The 27,515-nt window shown below is 41.9% G+C and overlaps 2 protein-coding genes across 2 annotated transcripts in view; one reads left to right on the plus strand and one right to left on the minus strand.

The window, feature by feature from the left end:
* Positions 1-27,515, minus strand: part of pip (heparan sulfate 2-O-sulfotransferase pipe) — a 118,386-nt gene that overhangs the window by 90,462 nt on the left and 409 nt on the right. The gene's annotated exons all lie outside the window — the stretch shown is intronic.
* Positions 10,862-27,515, plus strand: part of LOC146005043 (putative tubulin polyglutamylase TTLL9) — a 102,717-nt gene continuing 86,063 nt past the window's right edge. Inside the window, exon 1 of the mRNA XM_083144189.1 lies at positions 10,862-10,923. The gene's annotated coding sequence lies outside the window, so the exon portion shown is untranslated. The remainder of the gene's footprint in view (positions 10,924-27,515) is intronic.

Genomic DNA, 27,515 nt, shown 5'->3' on the forward strand with positions numbered 1-27,515 from the left:
GTTAGGTTACCATGGCAACATGGCAGCTATTTATAGGTATGGTTCAACTACGGAGAGACTTATGCAAAATTGAGACCGACGCTCCCGTCTTCGACTTCGGTGTCAATAAACCAAAAATGCTCTATTCTAAAACTTACTCAGACATATCAGTAGAGTGAGGCCTCCCCGATAACGTAGTTGTAACGTTATCGCTTTGTAACCAACGAGTTCAGGGTGGAGGTACATACTGGTTCAGTTTCCACTTTAAACTGTAGGTCCAGTTCCAATACGTCGGAAAACCTTCGCCATTGCATTTCTCGTAAAATTCTAGCCTAATTTGATATATCACATCACCCCTTCCCATTTAAAAATTCTGAGTTGAATTCAATATGGCGGACATCCGCTTGGAACACACCAATATGATTCTCCCTATGCCAACCTGTTTATATCATGGCCAACCGTACCCAGCCTAACTCCTTTATATTTTATAGGGAGTGTTAAGGGACTTTTGAATCACTCTGCTCCATGAACGTGCGGAGGAGAGATCTTTCTGTTGAGCTCCTGAAAGAAGTTGATTGTTTCCGGAAGTGATTTCTTGAGGCGATCCGTGAAAAGTGGTCACCGGGCGGCTGGGAAGTGGGTAAGGAGGTGAAGCGCGTATCTGACCCCGGACAACTCTGGCTGACCCTCACCTATCATCCCCTCTCCCACGTAGACAGGCAACAATAATCCTGTCCAGCGGCCTCCTTTGGAGTACAATCGTGAAGCCTCGAACCCTAAGTGTTTCTCCTCTGTTAGTCGATCTGGATTTCCTGATTTCTTCACTGTAATAAGACATTGAGGTATTCGTAGAATTTTCAGCGAAAAATACACCTTACGGCGTCCTTTAGAAAATAATAAAACGTTAGATAAGCAGATTGTCTTTTAGCTCGGATAATGACTTTGCATGCTGCCTCCCACACTTCATTGTTGACGCTGTCAATGGAAAGTACGAATAGTATGTTGCTCTGGAAACGGAGATAAAAGTTCATATTTGGAGATCTAATAAACAATGTCGAGCATATTATCTGGAACTATCGAGCATATTATCTGGAACTATCGACCAGGATAGTTCTGGAAACATTTTTGAGTTTTCGAGAGATAAAGACACTTAACTCCAGGGTAAAAGTGCAGGGATGAGTAACGTGAGCTCTCGAAAATTCGGAAACCTTTCCAGAACTCGCCTAGTCGATAGCCGCAGAGAATCTATTCATCATTCGTCGCCAGGAAAGCTTCACGACTTATCTCTAATAATCTAATAAGCAATGTTTAGAAAAACTATCGTTTTACTGAAGAGGCAAGATTATTAGAACTACAGTTGCCAATGTAGACCTCTCTGATGGCGTAATTGTGACGTCGTTGCCTTTTAATCAATGGATCCTGGGTTCCATATCCGGTGGAGGCTGGGAATGACACTTTCAAGTACACGTCCCATCCCGAAGATTCTATCTGAGCATAAAGTGGACACTTTGTTCTGCTGACGTAATTCCGGTCAGTTGATTGATTGAATTTAAAATTAGGTGCACTTAGGCTATTTTACACCAGTCACATTATATGGGGTCCAGCCCCTTACCTTATCTAAAACATAAGTAATAACACAGCTCTAACGTCTGAGACTAAAATATTCAGACTTCAGTTAAAAGCTGAGGCTGTAAAGGGGCACTCAGCACAAACAACGACAACACACACACAGTCCTACAAAGATTATATTGGCCGTAGGTCCAGAGCCTTCTTAGTCTGCAAAATGCAGTCTACGTGGAAGTGAGGTTGCCAATTGGGTAAGGGGCCCTTACACCTCAGAGATCAACTCGTTTATAAAACTAGTCCGATATCAAAGAAATCCGTGGCGTGATGCTGACGATGCGTGATTTCGAGAAATGTAACACATGAGAACCGCTCGCCTCTTGCAAGATGCACATGCAACGCAGTCGGGTGAGAAATTGCCAATAAACAATGGATGCCAAAGCAGTAAATCCTCCTCGAAGAAGAATAGGTAAAAAAAAGAAGTTGAAGTAGGTCAGTAGGGACTGAAGGGCGGTCTGCTTCTGTCCGATTACGGAGACTTGGATAAACACGGCGAGAGAACAGGTTCTTCTGGAGGAAGGAAAGTTCCACTTGAGCGGAGTGTTTGGGCAAACACACTCTCCTGGTCGACGCGCGCAATTTCATTTCCTGGACGTTACGGGAGGGTGGAAAGCGAAGAAGAAAGAAAGTCCTCGCTAACTCTTTTAACAAGCGGCGTCGGATTTAATAAATCGCTTGCTTAGAAAGCGATTTACGTGGCCTTGGTCATTTTGAGAGTTCCGCGGAACTGGACGCTGCTGCAAACTGTCCGTGACTATCAACACGCATCGGGGATTGCATTCCTTGACCCTCCGGATGTGAGTAACGCGTTTCATGGAAGTATCTTGCTAAATTAATGCGGTTCTCTGCCTTGCTAGGTTAATCGCGACGATGGGAATGGGATGAGACACAAAAGAGACATCGATGGGTTCCTAGGTCGAATCCCGATGTTGACACTATTCATCCTCATCGTCGCGATTACCTAAACAGGGATAAAAATGCAAACACGATTACTCGTTCCACCTGGGTGGGTTCTATTGTGACACAATTATCCACTTGCAACAAAGAATTATTCAATTTCTAATATATCGATTGGTTACAGCCAAACTTTAAATTTTAGATTTGCTAACCGGATAGACAGAATGGACAGTGACAATCAAGAGCGAGTCTTTAGTATGTAGCGGGATATTGAGAAGTTGAAGTTGTTTGTTGCTAGGGAATACATGGGGGTCTATAAATAATTATTCATTATATTTTTTACAGATCGTATCTAGCTGAATAACCAACTTGAAAAACCACTTCTACTTGCAACATGGGAGAAATTCATCGTCTCTTGAGCCATGTTTTGATTTTTTCAGTAGCAGTGCTCGTTCCGATGAAATTGAAATAAATGCATGCCTGTCACTCTTTGCCTTGAGATTGGTAAATAACGTTTGATGTCAAAAAGTTACAAATAATGTTGATACAAAATGTCATGGTTCCATGCATAAGCCCAGACAGGGATTATTTAGGAGCTTCCCAATATTCGTTCTTGACACTAATAAATCGAAACTTGAAAGTAGTAAAGCGACGCGTGGGAACGCCTCCTCGGCGAGTGCATCCGGAGGTCGACGCCTGTCAGGTGGGGCGACGGCGAAAGCTGGACCGCGATCTCTCGGGGCTCGGCCGTTCCTTCGGCCGTTTCTCTCTGACGTGGGAAAAGAAACCTCTGACACGGAACAATGCACGGAAACACACACGAGGTTAGCCCCACTGGTGCCATCCCCTCAGAGCATAACTTCCCTTTTGCATTCGTTCCGAGATTGGCGAAAAGTCTGGTTGGTCATAATTAATTACATTAGCAGTTAATAGTTATCATACTACCAGTTGTGTGGTTGATAGTGCTCCAAATCCATGAGACCCTATCGAAAATTTTGCCAAGGAACCCAAAATCGAAAAGTTTTGCACTTAAGAAGGATATACAGGGTGTCCGAATTGAAACCCCCATTTTTCAAATACTTATATTAAACATAATATACAGGCAAGAACAGTGTGGTAGTTGGCACACAGGAGCTTAGCTGTGGAAATTTTAAATAGGTAATTAATAGTAAGGATTCTTTTATTTTGTACCGTACCAGGGGGTGAAAAGTGAAAATGACAACCAATGCTGAAAAAGCTCAAAGAGTGTGGTGGTACGCAGAATTGGGATCCATTATTGCAGGTCAACGACGGTTTCGTGCAGAGTATCCCAGAGACCCTCCTGATGCCAAGAGAATCAAGGCGTGGAAAGCAGCGTTTCTAGAGACAAGATCTGTCGCTAAGAGGCATGGTGGTGGCCGATCATTGCAGATGCATTTGCACGAAGTCCCAAGAAATCCGTTCGTATGGCGTCACGTGAGATTGCTCTCCCAAATCTTGTGTACGAACGGATTTCTTGCAATAATGGATCCCAATTCTGCGTACCACCACACAGTTTGACCTTTTTCAGCATTGGTTGTCATTTGCACTTTTCACACCCTGGAACGATGCAAAATAAACGAATCCTTACTTACTATTCATTACCTATTTAAAATTTCCACACCTAAGCTACCATATACCACCTACCACACTGTTCTTGCCTGTATATTATGATTAATATAAGTATTTTAAATTAGGGCGTTTCAATTCGGACACCCGGTATTGTTCATCTGTTATCACAAGGTAGTAATTTTAAGGAAAAGGGGAAAAAACATTAAAGAAGGACATTGAGGTAAGTGAAAAATGAAGACATATAGTAGACAGGCACACACACACAGACAGAAGATTTAATTTATTATTGTTATTTAGCGTCGCTTTTCTGCCACTTTTGGCTAATAGCGAAGATGAGGATGAGTGATGATACGAAATTGATGAAGGGACGTTTACAGAAAACACCCATGCCCAGGCCGGGTTCTAACTACTCCGCCACGGAGGTCAGCAGAGAAAGAAAAGAGAATGGAAATGAAGAAACAAAACACGCGGTGAGAGAAGGGCTGTGTGTGAGTGAGAGAGAGGGAGAAAGAGAAATACGAAGGAAGAGACAGAAGAAATTGGAGAGAAACGTTAAGAAAGAGTGAGAGAGAAAAATAGGAAGTGAAGAGAGACAGAGATAGAGAAGGAAATTGGAGAAAAGATCAAATTGAGAAAGAGAGAGAGAGAGAGGAAAGATAAAATCTAGATCAAGAAATGGTGAAGAAGAGAAGAGAATACGGAGGGAGCAGTTTTGTAGGTGCCCACTGGATGGCTGTGAAAGAAGACATTTTACTCGAAAATATTTTCAGATACTGTGCTGACTTTGTGTCCTGACAAAGCCGAAGTGATGTGATCAGCCCCGCGCTCCGGGCACCTTTAACCCCAGGTACGCGTTGATTGGAGGCTGGGTAACCCCGAGAGCTGCTTTATCGCAAAAAATCGCGCTCGAGATTAACCACTCCTTGATCGCCGTGTTCGGTGGTAATCACAAATTCCCTGCAATGTCCATGTTTACACTTGATTTTTCTGTTCTATCGTGCAAAATAGTGTAGAAATTATTGTGAAGTAGCAACACTGCTTCTTCCTCCTCGCAAAGGGAGTGTCGCTCTCCCGAGATCTGTCAAGCCGTGACCTTCGGCAGACACGGGAAGCAGGAGGACAAAGATCCAGCGTACTCGCATAACGTGTGAGTCAACCGGGCATTAATACCAATAAGGCGGACAGCCCGTTTGAGTAAAAGCCACTTTCTCCGTTTCCTTTCTCCGCCATTCGATTTTTTAGCAAACGCTTTGAAGAGGGCGGATCTAGTTCCTGCGCGAGACTTTCTCCCCTTATCGCAGCCTCCTCGTCGTTTGATGGATCGCCGTGCCTCGTATGACAATATGATCCCGAAACTGGCGCGGTTTCTGCGCACATAAAAGCCTTAGAAAGTGACTAAACTTTTGCCTTTCTTCAATGTTACGACGTCTTGGGCTGTGCTCCCGTTTGGTCTGGAAGAATAAGGACACTTGCGTGTTGATGGAAGAGGAAATGTGGCAAAAGTGTTCGTTTTTACTGCCGTCTGGGAACTGGGTGTTCTCTGGGAACACTCTCTCAGGACGAGACTGCTGGAGGTCCTGGTGTCGTATCGTACGACAATGATTCTACACACTCGCACAGTGTCGAATTAAGGGGGCATGCCACAAATTTATCCCCGGCAAAAAGAAAATTATTTTTATCCCTGCCATGGAAGTTTTTATCCCCTTCAAATATTGATTGAATTGTTGCTTTAAGTCCACTTTATGCACAGATAGGCTAATCGGGACTGGACCTGCAGTTTAAAGTGGAATCCGAACCACCGTGCAATGTGCCCCACCAGGTATCGAACCCGGGACCTCTTGATTATAAGGCGACGATGTTACCACTATGCCATCGATGAGGGCATCCCATTAAAAGAAATTGAGATTGAAATCATAGTATACCATTTGTTAACTATGTAACAAACACAATTGAAACACCAATCGTGTCCATTAATGCTCCAGTCATCATGTCGGAAAGTGTGCAGCCTGTGGATTCTGTAACTGACCAACCTCACCGAGCCGAGACAACAGGCAGCAAGCAGACTGTTTTTCGATTCATGGCATAGTGCTGATACTTTGATATTTTGTATGTATTAAAATGTTCACAAGAAACTTGTAGATAGGTTAGATGGACATAAATTTTGAACTTGGCACCGAACTTTTCGGTGTTAAAAATTAGAAGTTTTATTAATCAAATTTCAGAAAAGGAACAGGAAATAGTTTTGATAAGTACGGTTTCGTTATGTGTGGTTCAAATGCTTACCTAGGTTAGGTTATATAGACTACTGATCTTTTCATAAGCTATGTCCCTGAAGAGGATTTGTTTTATATCTTGCTCCTAGGCGATGGCGGCATACGAAATTGTCTCTGTCTGCTATTCTGTGGTTTCCACCAGCGTTTTCTATTCATTAGGGATTCACATCACCATCTTTGGATCACCGATCGCTACGCGCCAGTTCAACTGTGGACCAATCTTCCACCGTTCCGATACTAGATCTCTGTGATCCCAACTGTTTACGTCGTTTCTAAATTTGGGAAACAGCAGCTTAGGTTTCAGTTTATAATCATTTATCAGGCATGAATCAGTGACGTGTTAGGAAGAATAAAATATGTGTGATTTGTTATTTATCTGAATGTATAACATACATGGGGTCCGGTATCCCATTCTACACCCTCGATTTCGGAGGGTTTTTTCTCTTATGAGGATTATGTGATGCTAATTATGAAGAACAAAAATTTGGAGCGCGGAAACAAGTATTTACGAATGTACAGCCGTTTGAAGTTGAGATATTGTCGTTTGAAATTGTTGCGTCCAAATTTCCCACCGATTTCGGGCTCCGCCCCTGGGGTAATTTACCTACCGCCCCCTACCGCTACCGCTACCTACAGAGTCCCTTTTAAAGGCATGTTAGAAATTGGCCGTAGTCAACTGCCCCCAACACTATTTCTCACTGTTTTCCGCATTGACACATGAAGATACCAAAAATGAAGGCTCAAATTAAACCTAAGAAGATAACTTACCTCTTTTTACCAAGGCCGGGCACTGAATTGCGGGTCGAAGTTAAATTTGTAAGTCCAAAAATGAAGTAACTACTCTACGTTGAAAGTCCTTGTTGTCCTTTTCCACAGAATACCACCCTCCACTCCCTTCCCATCATAAAAATAAGAAGTCGCAAATGATCCCATCCCACAAGTCATGTAGAAAATACAACCCTCCCGTTTACGGCCTGCAGTTGCCAAAAAGAAATAATCAATTCCAATTTCTGAAGTCGCGTAAATAAAATCCAATGTCTGAAATGTCCAATCCGCCAATATATCACACAAATAACATATCGCAATCGCAAATGTTTCCATTGCACAAGTCAATCATAAGAAGAAAAAGAAAAAATCAGACGTGCGCCTGTGACATGAATCCATGATCCGAAATCTTCAGACTTGCGCCTGTGACATGAATCCATCATCCGCCATCATAGAATCTCTGAAAAACTTTTTGACGTTACGCAAGGAATTTTAATTTTTTTAAAAACGTAAGTTTCGTACCACGTAAATCTAAAAAATTAACTTCCGCGCTATTTGCAAGCACTGTCTGTTATGAGGAACTAAATATTTTCACGGAAATATTTGAAATGTGCCTGAAATCGAGGGTGCAGAAAGGGATACCGGAGCCCTACATTTTGGACAATGAAGCGATAAATGTTGTTGAACGATACGTTGACAAGTCATTTTCAGATTAATGTTGCGGTAGTTTTTATATTGGTTATTGCGTTGGCTCTCTTTTAAATTATGTACAACCGCGGGGTTACCTCTAGTATTTATGTTGCCAAAACTGGAGCAATTTATGGCAAAGAAACTACATAAGTACGAGTACCCAACGATCAATGGACTGAATTGCTTTATTGTCGGTTCTGAGGCTGCAACGTTCAAGAACTGACTTGTTTATTTCCCTGCACCAAAGAAAACCATTGTAACTTGTTCGACGTCGTTGTCGAAAGATTCTCGTTTGCATGCATAACGTGTTCTTCGAGTAGCTGCCAAACTGGCGACTTGCTTTGTTCACTCACTGGTCAAAGAGTTATATAACAAGGTCTGCCCACTGCGTGTACAAATGAGAAATATGGGGGAATTTATAAAAAAATTTCGCAAGCGAAGAGTCGCAAATCGAAAAGTAAATTTCAGGTACCGTAAGAATTACAATATTCTTGTAGCTTATCCTTTTTTTTTTGCATTACGAATTGGAATGTTTTATAGAGTTGGATGCATAATTACCAGGCAAAATTGTCCATCACTGTCCTCATTAATTTAATTTCATTCAGTCTGAGTTTCAAGAAAACGCCACTTGGCATCCTCTGTACCAGCGTCAATACAATTCCATTGCTTAGAAGCACATAGAAGGTAAGAGGATATGAATGAAATCGGTAGTATTTATGCATCCCACTGTACAGCAATAGTACGGAGTGGGTTAGAGAAAGGCAAGTAAAGAATCTTGGTACTTTTGTTGGGAATAATTGGACAAAGCATGCTGCATGTAGAAGCGTTGTGTCCCAAGATGATGTGAGGAAGAAAGAATCATATAAAGGCTTAAGAAAGAGATAGAGGAACACAGAAAAAAGATGCATGTATAGAAAAATAGGAAGAAAAAGAAATAGAGAACGCGAAGGAGATAAACAAACAAAGAACGAAAGTTCGAAGCAGAGATATAGAAGAAGGGAAATGTAGAATATGAAAGAGGAAACGGTTGTGTTCTAATTGCGTACATCAAAGTGAGAAAAATTTATGAGATTGGTGATATTCGCAAAATTTTAGTGTCATATGTTTTGAAATTTGGATTTGAAATTTAAGTAAAAGTAATTGACGAAGTTAGTCATTGTACTGTCCCTCAGGCGTCAGTCATGCTTTGGGCTTCGGCTAAGGGACGATCGCAGGTTCGAGTCTCCTGGGGGAAGCGTAACAACTTCTCTCCTGAGATTTCGGCCTGTGTAGGTGACCGGTGGACACACACCATCGTGAGGAAATTGGGGAGCAACGAATGAGTAGCGGAACCCTGTCGTGGAAATCTATAACGACGACTGGAGGTTCGTCGTGCTAACCACACGTCACCCCGTAACTGGTTGGATCATCTCCCAAACATTTTATGCACTGACCTAGGAGAGGACCATGACCAAACCGATACACTTCGATCACAAGCCAAGCCAGAACTTGCTAGCGATCAGGGAGGTCTTACTAACCAGATCCCGTCCAGGCCTAACGGAGCGTCGGTGCATTGAATCTTGCTGCCCCGATTCGTGACCTTCTTCCGCCAGCAAGTAAATCCCTCCTTCATTGTTGCCGCTACGTGATCGGAAAGCATTGTTGAACGAGAGAGCCTTGATCTTGAAATTCCTCCGCCTTCCTGTCCGGTGACCCACTCTCGGCCTCAGAAACAACCGTTGGCGCCTACGTGAGTGGCCGTGGGCGACGCTGGTTTGTTAGAGAATCAGAAGCGCCTCCGTTACGTCACCGGGCGATTCTTCGCCCACTTTTGCGTTGCGTGGGAGTCCCGATTGGGGGGAAACGTGATTGCAAAGGCGCTTTTTAGGCCTGAGAACACTGGAGGTTGTTTCAAATCCAGTGAGATAATAGGGAATTCTTCTAATGGGCTTGAAGTCAGAGGTTGTTACACGTCCATCAGGGAAAATGTGCGAATGAGGGGTCTCTTTGTCTTAAATAATTTATTTTTCATCATTTAACAATTCCCAGAAATTACAATAAATTTCTTATTAAGTAGAGAGGCAGTGTTTCGCTCTCCCACCCGTAACACAAAATTGTTCACTTGTAGCTATAAATCTAGGAAAATATTATAAGGGTAGTTATGTTTAATCAACAGTGTAATTTTTCATATTTTATTGCACAGAATCTGTAAGAAAAATGTTCTCAACTATCAGTAGATTAGTCACTTTAATATAGAAAAATGTAGGACGACTGTTCCTTCCGTGAGAATGGAATATCCCCCCCCCCCCCCGCTTCTAATGAAAATTGAAGACTAAAGAAATAATGCAATTTGCTTTTTAAGAAATACAAGTTCACAATTTAACTAGTTCTGAAGAGAAGAATAAAGAAAGGTATTCTGACTGTCGAAAGCATAATGATTCTGATGTTTAATGCTTTCGTGCAACATGGGTCGAGTATATTAAAACTTTCAACGGTAGTTCATCTTCTCCTTCCGCTTTCTTCGTGCACTTTTCTCGTCTCTTACTCTATTTTATTCTGTTTTTCTCTTGTTCGGTTTCTCTCTCTCTCTCATTTTACCTATCTCATATTCATTCTGTCCTCTTTCTCATCTATCCTCATATTTTTCATCCTTTGTCAGCCTCTTCCTTCCATTAGCAAATACACTTTTCGTCGGGAGGAGACGAAATAATAAAGCTGCACTGTTTTCAGTATAAATTGAAAATATAGCTTAATTTTCATCTGGAAATTTTAACTTTTTTTGACGATTACGTGTTAGTTTTCTCCAGTTTTGTAGTGAGAAATATTCACCCATGTGAAAAGAAGATGCTGTTATCAACAAGTCGTTATTAATGGTATCAGACTTTGTACACTTCTCCAAAAATGTTTTGTAGCCCACTCAGAAGTTACTTGTCATTACTGGAAAACACTGAACAGAGGGTATGTTAAAGCTCGTGCTTAAAAATTAAGTGATTAATATTTATAACATATCTGTCACTTGGTTGTTTTCTATAGGCAATTCTTGACTAACGAAATTTTCTTTCTTCATTTGCAGTGGTTCAAGCTGCCCTGAGGAGTCTGCCACGCCTGTGCAGTGCAATCGGTTCTGGTGAGTACTCAGCCTCTTGTAAAATTAATACCTGGGTAGCTAGTGAGGGTAAAGTCGTTTGTTTATTTGTTTAGATTCTTGTAAAGCTTCGGGTAATTTACACCCTTTGTAAAATGTGATTACGTACCTATTATCTAGAAACCATACGTAAAACTGAGAACCTGTGCCCCCACGGGAATCGAACCCCTGGCACGTTAATTAATCACAACTAATTTTCGTCCGCGATTAACCAAAATAACGAAATAGAAACAAAGCGTGTGTATTTTTCTTTCCTTCTCACGATATAGTATTTATTGCAATTTTCAGACGTTGTTATGTCATCTTCAAAGCCTCCCTGATGGCGCAGAAGTAACGCCGTCGCCTTGTAATTAAGGGGTCCCGGGATTCGATACCCGGTGGACGCACACAGTGGTTCGGATTTCACTTTAAACTGTAGGTCTAGTCCCGATTAGCCTTTCTAATGTGCATAAATTGGACTTAAAACAGGAATTCAATCAATCATGCCATCTTCAATGGTTAACGTATAAATACAGTCTGATATTTCTGGACCTTAATATTACTAATATAACCAAATAACTTGAGATTCATGCCCACTTCTCTACCGACACACGTGTTTCTCGTTCACGTTTCGTGTTTCGAGGGAGTAGGGGGGGGGTGAGGAGAGGAACGTTCCTTCTCCAGTCACTGCAGGCGCTACTCATCCTCGATGCTTTCAGGGTCAGCGGTCGACCGGAGTTCGTGACCGGCGCTGTAGTTGCGGCCGTGATATACGAGGCCTCTTTCCCGCCCTGTCACTCCGTGCCCCGGCTATTTTTCTCCTCAATCTGTAAGGTGACGTTTAAGTTAAGTCACTGGGTACTGAAATGTTGGTTTCGTGTTTTCTTGTCAGGATATGGTGCTATACTCGCTGTTGTGAGGTCACATATGGCGAAATAGTAGGTAAAAAAGTTCCAAACGTTAATGATAGTAAACAAGTAAATAAGTATATAAATGCTAACGAACAAGTTCAATTATTGTTTCAATTGCACGATAAAGTATAAAAAAGTATCTATGTTTACTTTCCAATATCTGAAACACATCCTGTTTATATCCAGTTTTGGACAAGTTCTAGCTACGTATTACGGTATTAGATATCCAGAATTGGATGAGTTCTAGATATCTAGTTTTGTACAAGATCTAGCTCTGTATTGCATATCCCGAATTGGATGAGTTTTAGATATCCAGTTCTGGATATCCCATGGACGTTCAATAGTGATCCAGAATTGGATATCCCTAACTGGGATCAATGGATCTGATCTGCACATTGTAGATATCCAATCGTTATCCCTTGGAGATTTGTGCTGTATGGGGCAATGAAACATCCCAAACTGCCTCTTCGTTGAACGCTGCGCTAACCACTCTGTCACGGACGCTGGCTGAGGAATGACTCTGCTCTTCTCGACGTGGCTAACTGGACGAAGGGTTATAGTTACGAGTCCGTCTAGAGCAACATGCCTTGGAACTTCCCTCCGAGTCATTTTGGAGACTACTTTGAGACACACCATGATGGGAAAACTACAATGGTAAATAGCAAAACACAATAACACAACCTAACAAAGATAGAGAACCGCAACCTCGTGTTCAAAAATCTCTATGAAACTGAATTAGCAACATCTCATTTAGTCCACGTGGACTTGATGAGAGCTGTCATTTCTTGGACGAACGCTATTGGTGGGAAAGGTTTCAGGGGAGGATTTACTGGACTCCACGTGGACCTGATATATGGTTGTAAGGGGGAAAACTGATCTTTCGGAACTTTCTTTGAAGTAAAGTGAGGTTTCTTTGGGGACCAGCACTATACCACTTGATGGTCATTCGTGGTTGGACCTTTGAGAAGTCTGAGCAAAATCACCAAGTAAAAACATTTCAAGGTCAAGTGTTGTGACTTAATTCTATTCCTGTTGCGCTTTGGAGCAGTCGTAGGACTTGTTTTGTTTACGTCTTCGGCTGGTTTCTTGTTTCGCAGGTTTCTGCACGTGGCAAGGAACTCGGCCTGAATCCCTCTAGGTGGCTGGCCTCCTTCGCAGCCACCTGCTTGTGTGGCACTGCTTATGCTGCCGCTCGCAGTTGGGAAAGAGGCCTTCTCACTCCGTCCCTGTCTCTCTCTCTTTCAGAATTGCTTTATTTTTATTTTTCTCTTTTATTTATATCCTCCCCCTCCTCTCACACAACATAGCCAAAAGTCTCAGCCCATCCAAACAGCCTACATGATAAATTTTCGGTATCGTTTATAGCAGACCAACAAACACACACAAAGAGAGAGATAAAGGGGTAGAAAGAGATAAGAGAACGATGTAGAAAATTAGGGGAGGACAGCGATGAAAGCAAGCTGAAGGTAACGGTCCTCCATGTGGGCCATTCCAGCGTTACGTGTGTAACAGTTTACACACAAAATTTAAGGTTCTAGACAAGAGATTGTATCAAAATATTCACAATGAACTGATTTCATAGAATTATGGTGTGGTGTTTTGTGGTGACTGTTACCAATTTAAAAAAAAGTGAGTATGATGACGTATGTTTATCATTGTGTCTCTTATATGTGAAACTTATTAATCAATATCTCTATTACACTACTACTATTTACATGTATATAAGCTGATTACCTCTGTATAACTTGTATACAAATATTACATAAACTCTATGAAATCAAGCAATATATGAAATCAGTTATGTTTATAAGTATAATGTAGATTGAAATGTCATATTTCTCACTTGATGTAATATTATTTTTGTATTTTGTATTACTTTCTTGTTTACTCTGTGAACACTATAATTGGGCATGTGCCTGTGTGTTCGAAATAAATAAATAAATAGGCTGAATGCATGAAAAACATTAACAATAGCACGTTACGTTTGTGACGCTTTAAAAATGTAGTAAATGTTGACTTCATTTGTCTGTGAAGTAAATAGGCCGCAGATGTTAGTAACTTTTATTGATGAAATGTGTAAATTATATGCATTCACAAATATCTAAACCTTAATGCAATTAAAAACAATAGTAATTTTCATATTAATTAATTTTTTATTAACAAGAAGTAGGACTACTTTTCGTGTAATGTGCATGTGCTCACATGTGGAGTGATGTGGAGGTAGAGCTCCACACATTATTGATCTCGGCCGTAGTTGGGATGATGCGATCAGCATCACGCCCGGCTGCCTTTACCCCCTAGAGTTTCCCCCAGGTACCCGTTGCTACGAGTCTGGGTGGGCCTCAGAGCCGCACAGAAACAGGGCAAGGACTGGAAAAATTCTTGGTCCAGATCACCTGCCCCGGGATTCGAACCTGAGCCTTTTGCGTGTTAGCCAGATTCTCTACCAACTGAACTACCGCGGCTCTTTGATTGAAAGCAAGCAAGGTGCAAAGAGAGAATCTAGAAACAAGAAGGAGTGCAAGCTACGAAGATGGCAAGAGGAATTTTAGCAGGAGGGGCTCTTGTAAATACGTATTTCGCCCCTGAACACAACAGAACAAAAATCTGTGGCGACGCCACTCTCCGGAATGATCCGTGCCCTACACTTTTTAAAAAGTTCACCCACTACTCGAAAAGAGATGGTATCACCCACTGTGCGGACCTCTTTGTTAGATCGCGTAGATCTCTGAGCACCATGGATGAGTTCTCCCATCCTTATCTTCAGCAGGGATACCAAATTGGCTTCTCACATGAAGCAAGCAAGCTGCCGACAGCTCATTGTGCTTCCTGAGAGCCTGCGTGCGAGTCAGAATAAGAACACAATGGCTAACTGATGGCGTTTACGCAATTGTCGACGGCTCTTGCCTTCTGACCTTCCGTGGAGGTGCCAATAGGTCGAAAACTCTTTTGGTAAAGGCGAGGAAAGTCCACGACCTCCCGACTGCCCCCTTTCTTGTGTAATATATCGGTTTGATTGGATTTCATATTGTGGGCACTTCAGCACACGGGCTATATTGACCCATTACCCGTAACACCTGCGAAGCCTGTCTCTTCCTTAATACGCTTTTACAGTGTCAATCACCTCTTTTTACGACCTTCGGCTTGCGTCCCGGCAGTTGAACCCAACAATCGACTCGCCACGGAAGGGCCGGCCCAACAATGGATGACGATTAAGTAGCTGTGGTTTACAACTTTTCACCGGAACTCTCTTTGGAGTCACCAACGGACGCTGCGGAAGGAACCGCGAACTCTGTCTGGTCGACGCATTCCTTAGCGCCCTTTACTTGCAGTGCCTCATTCACGGCATCAAAAACTGTCGACCTCCGTGGCGGTGTGGTTAGCACACCGCACTGCGACGCCAGGGGTCACAGTTTCTTTGTAACTGTCCTTTCATCAATTTCATCATATCATCACTCACCCTTACCTTCGAGATTAGCCAAAAATGGCAGAAATGCGAAGTTAATGAAACCAGATCAATCAAGGAATGAGAACTAATATTACAGGAAACTTGTTCAATATCTTACAATAAAAAATAGTACATTTATGGAGGCATGTTTATTTTTGAATTTTCGAAAGCAATATGACAAAGAAATGGCAGGCACAAATTTTAATTTTGATTTTCCCTGGTTATTTGAATTATTATACGACCTTGTACAAAAATAGTACAAAGTTCCTGCAAATGTTGCTTTTTTGATTTTGTGATTATTGTGCTACAAAAAAGTGAAGTCATATTTCTTGTCTCTAATTTTAAATTTCACATCACTTCCCTATTTCTGATTTCTCCAAGTTAATCCGGTGAAAAGGATGGAACTGACATTCTTCCTTCGCTTCGCCATAGAATTATTCTTTTTTCATTGATAAGTATTTTCACCATGACCTCGACCAATTCTGAAACGTAATTCTGCTCTTAATTTATTTACGCTGTTTCCTGTTGTAGGAGGACCGTCAGCTTAGAAATTCTTGGTATCAATATCGACAAACGATATTTTACACATATACACTGTAAATATACATATCAAGACTTTTCGAGTAATTTTGGGGGCAGGAAATGCCTTGCACCCCAAAGTCGGGACGGGGCCTGTGCGTTGTAGATAAATCATGGCGATGATGAGAGATCAGGGGCGTACTAGCTCAGAAAGACCATTCTACGTCTTAAAAATGATGTGGCCTTTGCACATTATATCCTCTAAAACGTGTTACGAAAGTCAAAATGTAATATAAAATGGGATAATAAAAATCTTATGAAAATCAACTGGGATTTTCATAACATTTGAACAAAATACGTACGATAGGGTGTTAAATAATAAGTGCACCTTGAGCGTAAAATGCAATTGTTTAACGTTCTACTTCTTCAATTTCCATACATAAATTTCATCCGTAATCAATCACATGTAAATCAGATGAAGAAATATTTGTACAAAATCAACTAATAATATTTACAAGTTTTCTTATTGTTCTTGTTAAATTAAAAGCTTCCTGTTCTTTTGAACATTATAATACTGCAAGTAAAGGACGTAATTAAATCGGTGTATGTAGAAAATGCATTCGGTCACCGCCAAGATTCAATGAGCCTTCGCGAGGTGGGCGTGGCAGGAAAGAGAAAATGGATTCCTTCTAAATGAAAACCTCCTCACCGTGGCAGCTCCACTTCTTACCAGAGCATGCAGAGAGACAGAATTACGTCACGGAATGCGTCCACTCCCTCCCAATTATGTCCATGTAAATAAGGAGCTTATGTAGGGCGCTTGCGGAAGCGCGTAATGCAGGTGGCGTCGCAGGTAACTTTTTCCGTTGCAGTAGAGATTTGGTCAATTTCACGCCACCTGTACGGAAAATAGCCACTTTGGCGGATTGAATTTAATGGAACCACGCACGACGTCAAGCAGTTTCGCGCGGATTTGTTTCGCAAATTACATCGCGATTCGCGAAGATTAATTTAAGCTAAAAATTAAAACTAAACTCTTGGCGCCGCAGTCTTGAAATGTTCACAGGGTATACGCTAAGTTTAGGAGTAATACTAACAAATGAAAATTATATTAAAGAGGAAATAAAATGGCAGACTTCATTCAGGAAATGCTTGTTACTTTCTCTTCATAAACTTTTATCGTGTCGTGTAGTATCTAAGAGAGTAAAAGTAGTATTATATGGATGTGAAGCTTGGTCCATTACATTAAAAGAGGAACATAAATTAAGAGTATTTGAAAATAAAATCCCTAGAAAAATATTTCGACCTAGAAGGGATGAGGAGACAGGTGAGTGGAGAAGGTTGCTTAATTAGGAACTGCATAATTTGCATTCATGTCCAGATATCATTAGAATAATTAAATCAAGAACAATTAGGTGGGCAGGCCATGTGGCACGAATGGGAGAGGAAAGAGGAGTTTACAAGATTCTTTTTGGGAAGCCTGATGGATGGTAAAAGGCCTGTAGGAAGGCCAAGACGAAGATGGAGGGATAACGTTGAGATGGACCTCAAGGAAATCGGTAAGGATGGAAAAGATTGGATTTATCTTGCCCAGGATAGAGACAGGTGGAAGGCTTGTGTTGCTGCAGCCATAAATTTCGTTACTTGGGAAATATAATTTATACCCAAACAAATATCATTGTAATTGCGTCATGTTCAAGTGTGCTGTATAAAAAACGAACTCGTGCATGTGGGAAGCGTGCAGTGAGCACATTCCACCAAATGATTTAAGAAATCGAGCAGCGGAAGGGACTTTTATAAGATCTAATTGGAGGACCGAACTGTTATATGAAAAGTGCTTAATGGCGAAATATTTTTTTAATGGTAGACTCGGCAGTCTGCAATTAGGTTACGCAATTTAAACGTATTCTTTGTCTTGTCAACGACATGATTACACAAGAATGCGAGTGACGGTTTCACATCTGCCCTACATATTCATTTCGAAAAATTCAGTGGTTCAATTTATGATTTGCTTTGGCAAACTTAGAAATCTATTCCACTACCTTTTCCCTTCTGCACTTTAGACCACAACCACGAGAGATGATGGGTTCATAACTGAAGCTACGCATCTACACACCTTGCAATCCAAGCATCTCGGGTTCGAAACAGAGTGGTTCTTCGGATCCTATTTCAAACTGTAGGTCCACTTACGATTACTTGAGCTGAACAAAAACTTGAATTTAAACAAACTTCACCGCAGTGTGAAACCTGTGAAATTGGCGAGAAATATTTGCAACCCCCCCCCCCCCACCCACCCACCACACACACAAAATATATCAAAATCGCTAGTTTCGGCAAACATTTCACAAATTTCCAAAATATCCAATTTTCCCACGAAATTATCAGCGAAAACTATCCAAATCGGTCTATTTTCTTTAGTTTTGTTTATTGTTATTAAGAAATTTTTACACAGTTCTTGATTCTCGTTTTCTTTGTGAATTTTGATAACAATTTTAAGGATAAAACAGGTAACCCTCTCGGATGTCAATCCCTCTTCCACGTAGAATACCCTGGACTACATTATCTGGCGTCTGGAATCACAACCAGTGTAATCCTCCGTGGTTGTGTGCTATTCGTGTTTGCGGCTGATCATTCATCCTCATCGTCGTGGTTAGCCAAAAGTGGCATAAAAGCAAAGTAAAATAAATAAAATCAATGAATTAAATTATTAGTTTTTTGTGAATTTGTGGGAAATAGAAAGATAGGTGTGAATCGTTTAAATTCTACATGTCTTTACAAAATCATCTTACCTCAAGCATAAATTCATGTTTATGAAATGTATTTAAAACGGCACGATCAAGCATTCAATTACAGCTATATTGGATCTGGGATGTTATCGGTGGCTCTTCTACCTATCGAGGTAGACTATCGAACAGTCAATCTAATTCCTATCTATTGGTCCGTTAAGCCTTCTGTATCAAATTTTTTGAGAATGAAGTGCGTGATTGCGCTCGTGTTTCTCATAAACCCACACATCCAATCGAAGTTTTCTGTCGCTAGCCAATGACCGTTCTGGATTCTCGATTGACCCACCTGTGCGTATACCTTCCGTGGGAGCCGATATTGTCACAGCTTTACATTCTCGGTTTCCTCAGTGGATGGGTATTGTACAACGTGCTTAGAGGTGACGTTCTCGTAAGATGTATGTTCCTAGTTGCTGCGAAATCACAGGCTACTGGTAATAAACGTGCGCACGAAAAGGAAGGCTGACATGGGAAAGCAGCACGTTTACAAGGCTTACGAAAGTGACGCCTCGCATTAGACAAGGAACGGCGTCGTGAACTAGGGAATCCGCGGCCAGGTTTTCCACAAACCTCAAAAAATCTTTCAGCTTGCACGGAAAGAACTGAAACTCGTTTGTTTTTCACTGAACAGTTTTACGTTTTGGACACCGATAGTGAAAGTTCAAGTCTAGAGTTTCGTTACCCTTTACTCTGGTAATCACAGGGCCAGATTTAGGACCCCAACCAGACGTCGATGATGGAGAAAATTATTCTGGGTTTTGTCAGATATGCCGTGGGGAAATCCACGTGGAGAAGCACAAGGGGAAGCAGTTACGTGCAATATCCATTTCAAGGTTAGTTCATCCATGGAAACATGTGCGAGAAAATCACAGCTCAGCTAAACATGACACTTTTACATACATTTCCAATGTTCATTTCACAAGACAATAACACAATGTAAAGCTCAGAAGGTTAATGTAAAGTTATCCCCTGTTTTGCACCAGCCAAGGAAGCACACGGGACGCGTGAGGTGATCAGCACCATGCTCTGGCCACCTTTACGCATCCTTTTACGTGAACGGCAGGCGCGTCGCCTGATGATGTTCACATGAGCACGTGAACACTCATGCATATGTCTTAAATTACGTACATATTAAACGCACACACACACACACACACACACACACACACACACACACATACGTTTATTTATTCGATAAAATACTATGTTTGATGTACGAGTATATAAACACAATTTACTCTGACACGACTTCTTTCACGTCTGATAACTTTTTTTAGATAGTTGGTAACACTGGCTCCCACGGTGTTCTACGGAGGGCGTTGGACACAATTGCTGTGCGTGTTGCATAGAGCTGACAGCTAAGGGGCTGTTGGCCACTATATCCCGAAGATGTTCACTTCGCTATGCGAACACTGGTGCAAGCGACAATACTTCTTACATTCGGCACCAGAGTGCAGCATATACGAGGCACGTCTAGGGGCCTTGAAAAGGTCTGTGCCATAGTTGCAAACTTTAGCGAGAATTTGCTAAACCTGGCGGATTTTAAGGGGGAGAGGGACAATTCCCCCTAGGTCCTTCTTGTATTACTTTAAATATAGCGTGATTTTGGGGAGAAATTGTTGAAAATATATTGAACTGTTATTCTCACTTCTTCAATTGAATATGAAGTTAGAAGGGAGAGGAGTAAATCTGCATTCAGTACAAAAACATTATTGTGAACACTCGTATGTGAACCGCACGCGACGCCACTGGTGAACGGCGCTTCTAATCTCTCGGAAACACTTAACACACAGATCAACCCTGGAAGTTTTCAATTTGTTCACGCCGACGCAACGTGAAGCGTTGCTAACGAGGCGCCCTTGACAAAGAGGAATGTTTATTCATGCGAATCGGATAAACAGGGAAGAAGGCAACGTGGCCTGCGACGGTCGACGAAGCACGGGGAAGAAAGGCGAGAGAAAAAGCGACGGTGAGGATGAAAAGAAAACAAGACTGCGAACAATGAAAAACGCGGATTCTGGGGCAAACGCCTCTTCGCGTGGGATAGAGATTGTGCGGTTCTTGTGGCAGGAGGATTCTCGCAATTCATGTTTTTAGGTCTGGACATTGTAGAAGGTGGTCCTGGTTCTAATCACAGCATTTCTTTTCTATACGATGCGTATTTCCCAAACACTGAAACACACCTCCTAATTCACGTTTTTTTGCACGTAAATTGAAATGGAAATGTAAAATAACTTCAATCCCGGTATGTGCGATTCCAATTACCTATCAGGTGACGTCACATGCAGGAATGCCTGGAGATAAGGACTGGCACCTTCAGATGATTTCGTGTGTCTAGACCCTGTGCTATTCGTATATATCTTCTTGTTTGAGTTTTTTTTTTAAATATATTACGTTAGTCAAAAAGTAAATGCAATGTTTTTCTTTTCTTCCGTAGGTTGGCTGTACAGCTTTCTGTGCTCGCAAGCCGATAGATAGTATCGTTGTCTTCGCATGTGGCAGGTTACAGCGTCATCACTTCAGTTCGCTCTGCAGTGTTGCCAAGTAAACATGGATGCGTCACTGTCCGTGTGCACCACAGAAGAACAACGTTCTGTAATCCGTTTTTTGTGGTCTGAAGGTGTACCAGGTGCGGAAATCCATAGAAGACTTTCAGCACAATACGGTGACAATGTTTTACCGCTGCGAAGTGTTTACCAGTGGATTGAAAAGTTCAAAAGCGGTCGAAAAATGTGAAGGACGATGAAAGAGCAGATCGTCCAGCCACATCCACTACTGATGACAACATTGAGCAAGCCCGTGAGCTGCTTCTGAATAACCGACGACTGACTGTTGATGAAGTGGCAAACCATATGCACGTTAGTCATGGTTCTGCATATGAAATTATCCATAACAGGCTCAACTTTCATAAAGTCTGTGCGACATGGGTCCCAAAGAACTCACTGACGAGAACAAGCGAAATCGTGTGAGAATCTGTCAGCAATTATAGGACAGACATGCTAACGAAGGGGTAAGCCTTTTTGAAACGAATCATCGCTGGAGATGAAACATGGATCCATCACTTCGAACCTGAGAGCAAACGCCAGAGCATGGAATGGAAACGCCCTGAATCTCCAGTGAAAAAAAGTCAAGCGTCAACACTCTGCAGGAAAAGTGATGCTCACACTTTTTGGGACTCAGAAGGGATAATTATGGAACATTATGTGGAAAAGGGGACAACAATAAACAGTGAACGATACAGTGATATGCTTTCGAAAAAGTTGAAGCCTGCAATTCGAAGCAAACGACGAGGTCGATTGTCGGAAGGCATTCTTTTGTTGCATGACAACGCGCGTCTCCATACCGCCGCCAACACCGATCAAACTCTTCAGAATCTGGTCTTCGAGGTGTTAGAGCATCCTGCATACAGTCCAGATCTCGCCCCGTCGGATTACCATCTGTTCGGTCCACTTAAAGATGCTTTAAGAGGCCGTCGATTCGACACAGATAGGTGAAGGAAGCGGTGCATACGTGGCTTGCTGCTCAACCGAAAACCTCTTTTTTCTCAGGGTATCGGAAAGTTTGTGGAACGTTGGACCACGTGTATAGAAGTGAAGGGGGACTATGTTGGAAAATGATATCATTGTAAGTTTTCTATTGTTGCTGTGAAAAATAAAAAAAATGATTGCATTTACTTTTTGACTATTTGGTTCTGAGTCCGACAGAGGGTTTTAAGGGCACGAGGGACAGTTTCTACGTCCAGCCAGACGCGAGGATCCGAAACTGCTCCTCCCCCACCGACCTTTTCCCGCGATAAGCTGGTTTTAGGAGTGGGAGAAGACTTAGCATTACCCTTTTGGGAGTATTATTTTACTTCTTCTCTTGGAAATATCAAACTTCCGACGACGCAGAACACACATGAACGGAAAGAGGACAGGTTGAAGGTTTTGATCGTGTTGGAAACAGTCGAAATTTTCATTTATTAGCGTAACTTGAAGTTGAAAGATTTGTTTGTCCACAAGGAATAAATAGGACTCCACAAATAATTATTGATCATATTTTTTACAGACCGTATCTTGCTTAATAAGCAACTTTAAAATGACGGTTCCACTTGCAACATGGGGAAAAATTCATTCTCTTTTGTGCTATATTTTTTTTCGGTATCAACCCCCATTCCGACGACATTGAATTAAATACATACTTGGTGAAACTGCTTCGGCAGCATATTTAGTGGCTTTTAATCTGTTCGCAAAGCGCGAACTCTTAGGCACTGAATGTCATAGTAGGCACTAGAAAGGGGAAATAGATGAAAGTAGCCTTAAACATGCACTGAAGTCTTTATACAGATGTGAAACATCTCGTTCTATATACGAGGTGTGGCTAGAAAGAAACCTGACTGTTGCTACAAAATATTTTATTGGTTATTTTGTACAATACGAACATTATCCCCTTCAAAGTACTCCCCTGTACTATCGATACACCGCTCCATACGAATCTTCCATTGCTGGAAATCATTTTCTGAAACCATGTTCATGCCCTCCGTCGCTTTTCTTTTTACAGGTCCTACGGTCGTAAATCTGGTTTCTTTCAGTGCTAATTTGACCTTTGGGAATAAAAAAAGGCGCACGGAGCGTTATCCGGCGAATAGGGTGGATGTTCTAACACTGGGATCCCATGATTGGCCAAAAAAGCCTTGACTGACAATGCCGTGTAAGCAGGAGCATTTTCCTGATGAAGAATCCATGACTTGCTTTTCCACAAATCAGGTCGTCGTCATCTTACTCGCGCACAAAGGGTCGTCAGCACCGTAATGAAATAATGTTTTGTTGACAGTTTGACCATCGGGTACCCAATTCGAATCAATTAACCGACATTTGCATGTTTGATTCCGTTTTTGACGATCAAGGTCGTGCAGGACGCAAGTCATCCGCGGTCACTTCATCGAAAAGATGCCAAAATGTGTTATAATAAACATAGACGTACAAAAGGGAGAGTTTAATTTGTCTAAAGACAATATAGTATAATTATTTCGCACCAATTTTCTATTCGAAATTTCATTCCGCGTATTTTTTGTGCAAACTCGCCTGCGGTATTTTAAGGTTAGCAACTCTGTTTCCAAAGTCTTTCTTGGGCCTCCCATCACAGCAAATCGCTTATGCAAGAGGCCACAAGATATACGGGGAACCGGAGAATGTTGTTATCATCACGTTTAACTCATAATGTTGTCATTAACTAAAAAAAAAACAACAACTCTATAGCCTTCTTAAACCCGAAGGTTCATGGCTGCAGCAACACAGGCCTTCCATCTGTCCCTATCTTGAGCAAGATCTATATACTCTTTTCCATCCCTACCGATTTCCTTTAGGTCTATCGCAACGTTGTCCCTCCATCTTCGTCTTGGCCTTCCTACAGGTCTCTTACCATCAGGTTTCCCAACAACAATCCTGTAAACTCCTCTTTCCTCTTCCAATCCATGGAAGTGGCCTGCCCACTTAAGTGTTCTTGATTTAATTATTCTAATAATATCTGGACATGAATACAAATTATGTAGTTCTAAAGTATGTAACCTTCTCCACTCACCTGTCTCCTCATCCCTTTTAGGTACAAATATTTTCCTAAGGATCTTATTTTCTAATACTCTCAATTTATGTTCCTCTTTCAATGTAATGTAATAATGTTGTCATTGCGCATTTCAATTATACAGATTGTTGAATTGAAGACCTGGAATTTCCGCCGTAGAGATAACTCTGCCTGGGAACATACTCCTTCGCACTTAAACAAACAACTATTTGCTGATATCAAGCTATACCTGCTCAAACTTGCGTAATGTGTTCTCTATTTAAAGCGCTGTCACTGCTCGTTAGATTCTGTGACTCCACGTTCTGTACCGATAAGCCACCGTGGCATGTGTTGGTAAATATGCCGTATATGAAATCGTACAGAAGACATCAGAGCAAACAACTGTTTCTTAATAAACATTTTCTGTTTCGACGCTACGAACCCCAAAAAACTGTTTTTCTTCCTGAATGTATGAAACCACAGGTTCAGAGTTGTCGTTAACGAATTAACCTTCAAGGTAACCCAGCCGGCCCCCGTGGCAGGGTGGTTAGCACATCGCGCTACGATGCCAGGGGTCCCGGGTTCGAATCCCGGTCTTGGCATGGGTGTTTGTGAGTGTCCATTCATCATATCATCACTTATCTTTGCAAATTAGTCAAAATTGGAACAAAATACGAAGTAATATAATGCAAATCAATCAATAAAAGTAACCCCCTGTGGCGCAACAACCTACCGAATGTCGGCCTCACTCCCACCAGCCGAGGTTGGAGATCACGGGACCAGTCCGGTTTACGCTACTCATATGTAGCTCCTCAATTTCCTCACGATGGCGGCTGGCCATCGGTCCCATACATGCGTCCTGTGGCCAGAGTAAAAAGCATGACGCCACGGCCACGGGAGGGACAACCTTGAAACTACGATAGACAAAATAGACGTGACCAAGCTATCGTAATTAGGTAATAATCGGTTGGTGTCTGGAGAAGTTGCACGTTAAAGTAAGCTTGATGTAGGTAACATTTCCAACGAGTGGGGTATTTCACTTGTCGCAGGGGATGGGGCTCATCACCCGCCCCTCTTTAAGGAACCACGCATGTGCGGAGCTTATTGTGTGCGTCGCTGCCTACATCCGCTTCTCTCATAGGGAACCGGGGACCGGAACAAAACGCAGCGCGTAACGCTGATTACGCAAATAATGAGCGAGAAACTTGGTATTTGCAAGCCTCTCGGCACACAACACGCGGGCGAAACGAGCTCCTTGCAAATGGTCTTTATTCGACCCTAGGTCCGCACTTCAGGGGGGGGTGGGAACGCCAGATAAAATAATTGTTTGTGTGCGGTTTATTACGAGTTTATAGGCCGCTGGTGCTTCCAATTAAGCTTGAATTTGAATTGCTGTTTTTAAGTTCACTTTGTGCACAGTAAGGCTAATCGGGACTGGACCTACAGTTTAAGGTGTGATCCGAACCACTATGTGCCTTCACCGGCTATCGAACCCGGGACCCCTTGATTACAAGGCGACGCCATCGGGGAGGCCATTTTCAGTGAAGCAACTAATTTGATTTCTCCTGATTTCATGGATTGTTTTCACATATTAAAAATATCCAAATTACTGAAATCATATTATAAACAAAGCACTACATAAAAGTCATTGTCAAATATTTGAATTGATCGATTGATTGATTTGTTGTTTTAAGTCCACTTTATGCACAGTAAGGCTAATCGGGACTGGACCTACAGTTTAAAGTGCGATACGAACCACTATGTACCTCCATCGGGTATCGAACCCTGAACCTCTTGATTACAAGGCGAAGATTCCCCTTTACGCCATCGGGGAGGCACAAATACTTGAATTAGAAATAGTTAACAAGCACTACTCGTTTAATTATAGAATGAAGTCACGAAGTGGAAATACAATGCATGTTCACTAAAGCGTCAAAATTCAATTTGAAGTAAGCAAAAGATAATTATGATATTTTTATTCGATATTATAAATTGCCGCTTTGATAGGTGAGATAATCGTTTGATGTTGAACACATCCAGTTTTGTAATGGTGGCACATCGGAAATGAAAGGAAACTCTAATTTAGAAACTTTTATGAGCCTCCCATAATTCTTGGCTTGAACCTTCAACATGTTCTGCTTATTGCTCATAATTATTCTAAATGAATTGTTTATTAAATGTAATAACAACAAGCATCGCCTCTGTAGCCTTCGATTTCGGCACTGGTGATCTCTCAGAATGGGGTGGTCTGCAGCCTGCGCGTATGCAACCCACATAACACAGCAAACGTTGAGGGTGCCAAAGTATAGCGTTCGATGTCAACACCGGCGTAGAAACCGCTGCATGTGTATGTAAATGCGTGTAACAGTTTCCTGATTGATTGAGTTGGTGTTTTTAAGTCCACTTTATGCACAGTAAGGCTAATCGGGACTGAAACTACAGTTTAAATTGGGATCCGAACCACTATGTGCCTCCACTGGGTATCGAACACGGGGCCCCTTCATTACAAGGCAACGACGCTACCACTGCGCCATCGGGGAGGCCCTGAAACAGTTTTCTAAATCAAAAGAATAATGAACATTTATGTTCTCTTATGCAAAGGATGAGAGTAATGGTTATGCACACCCTGACACATCATCGCATTGAGTGACATCTCGTCGGCGAAGGCTCCGATTTCGTGTTGTGAGCTCATCGTGGACGCTTCTTTCCGAGAGTCCTTCGTTAGTTTCATGTACCATCATTCAACCTCATCATCACGATTAGACTAGAGGCAGAAGAGCGATGTAAAATAAAGGATGCAAATGCAAATACAACATAAAGTAAAGCGTTTGATAGAAATCTCGACGGCACTTTCGTTTATTCTCGTATGATTGATTGGTGATGTTGAGGCTGTGCGAAGAGACATAACTATCAAAATCAAAAGTTTGTTTCAAGTCTTCTCTATGCTCAGATAGGGTAACCGACACTGGGCCTACAGTTTAAAGTGGAATCCGAACCAGCGTGCTATGGAATAGAACCCGGGACACCTGATTACAAGGCGACAACTGTCATTAGGTCCTCGAGGAGACCTTGCACGCCCCACTTTTGTACGATTCCACATTTCTAACTTCTTTCAGTATGTCTACTACACCTGTACGAAATGCCAAGCCTTTTCAATTTTACCTTTCGATCAGCGTAAGATGGAATTTTTAATGAAGTGCGAATAATTACACATACTTCTATTTGGGCCTTCCTGATGGCAACGTCATAGCCTTGTAATCGAGTAGTCCCGGGTTCGATCCCCAGTGGAGGCACATAGTGGTTCCGATCCCACTTTAAACTGTAGGTTCAGTCCCGATTAGCCTATCTGTGCATAAAGTGGACTTAAAACAAGAAGTTAAACTCAAACATCCTTCT

The sequence above is a fragment of the Lepisma saccharinum genome, chromosome 22, assembly GCF_977018435.1.
Source record: "Lepisma saccharinum chromosome 22, izLepSacc3.1, whole genome shotgun sequence".
Lineage (NCBI taxonomy): Eukaryota > Metazoa > Arthropoda > Insecta > Zygentoma > Lepismatidae > Lepisma > Lepisma saccharinum.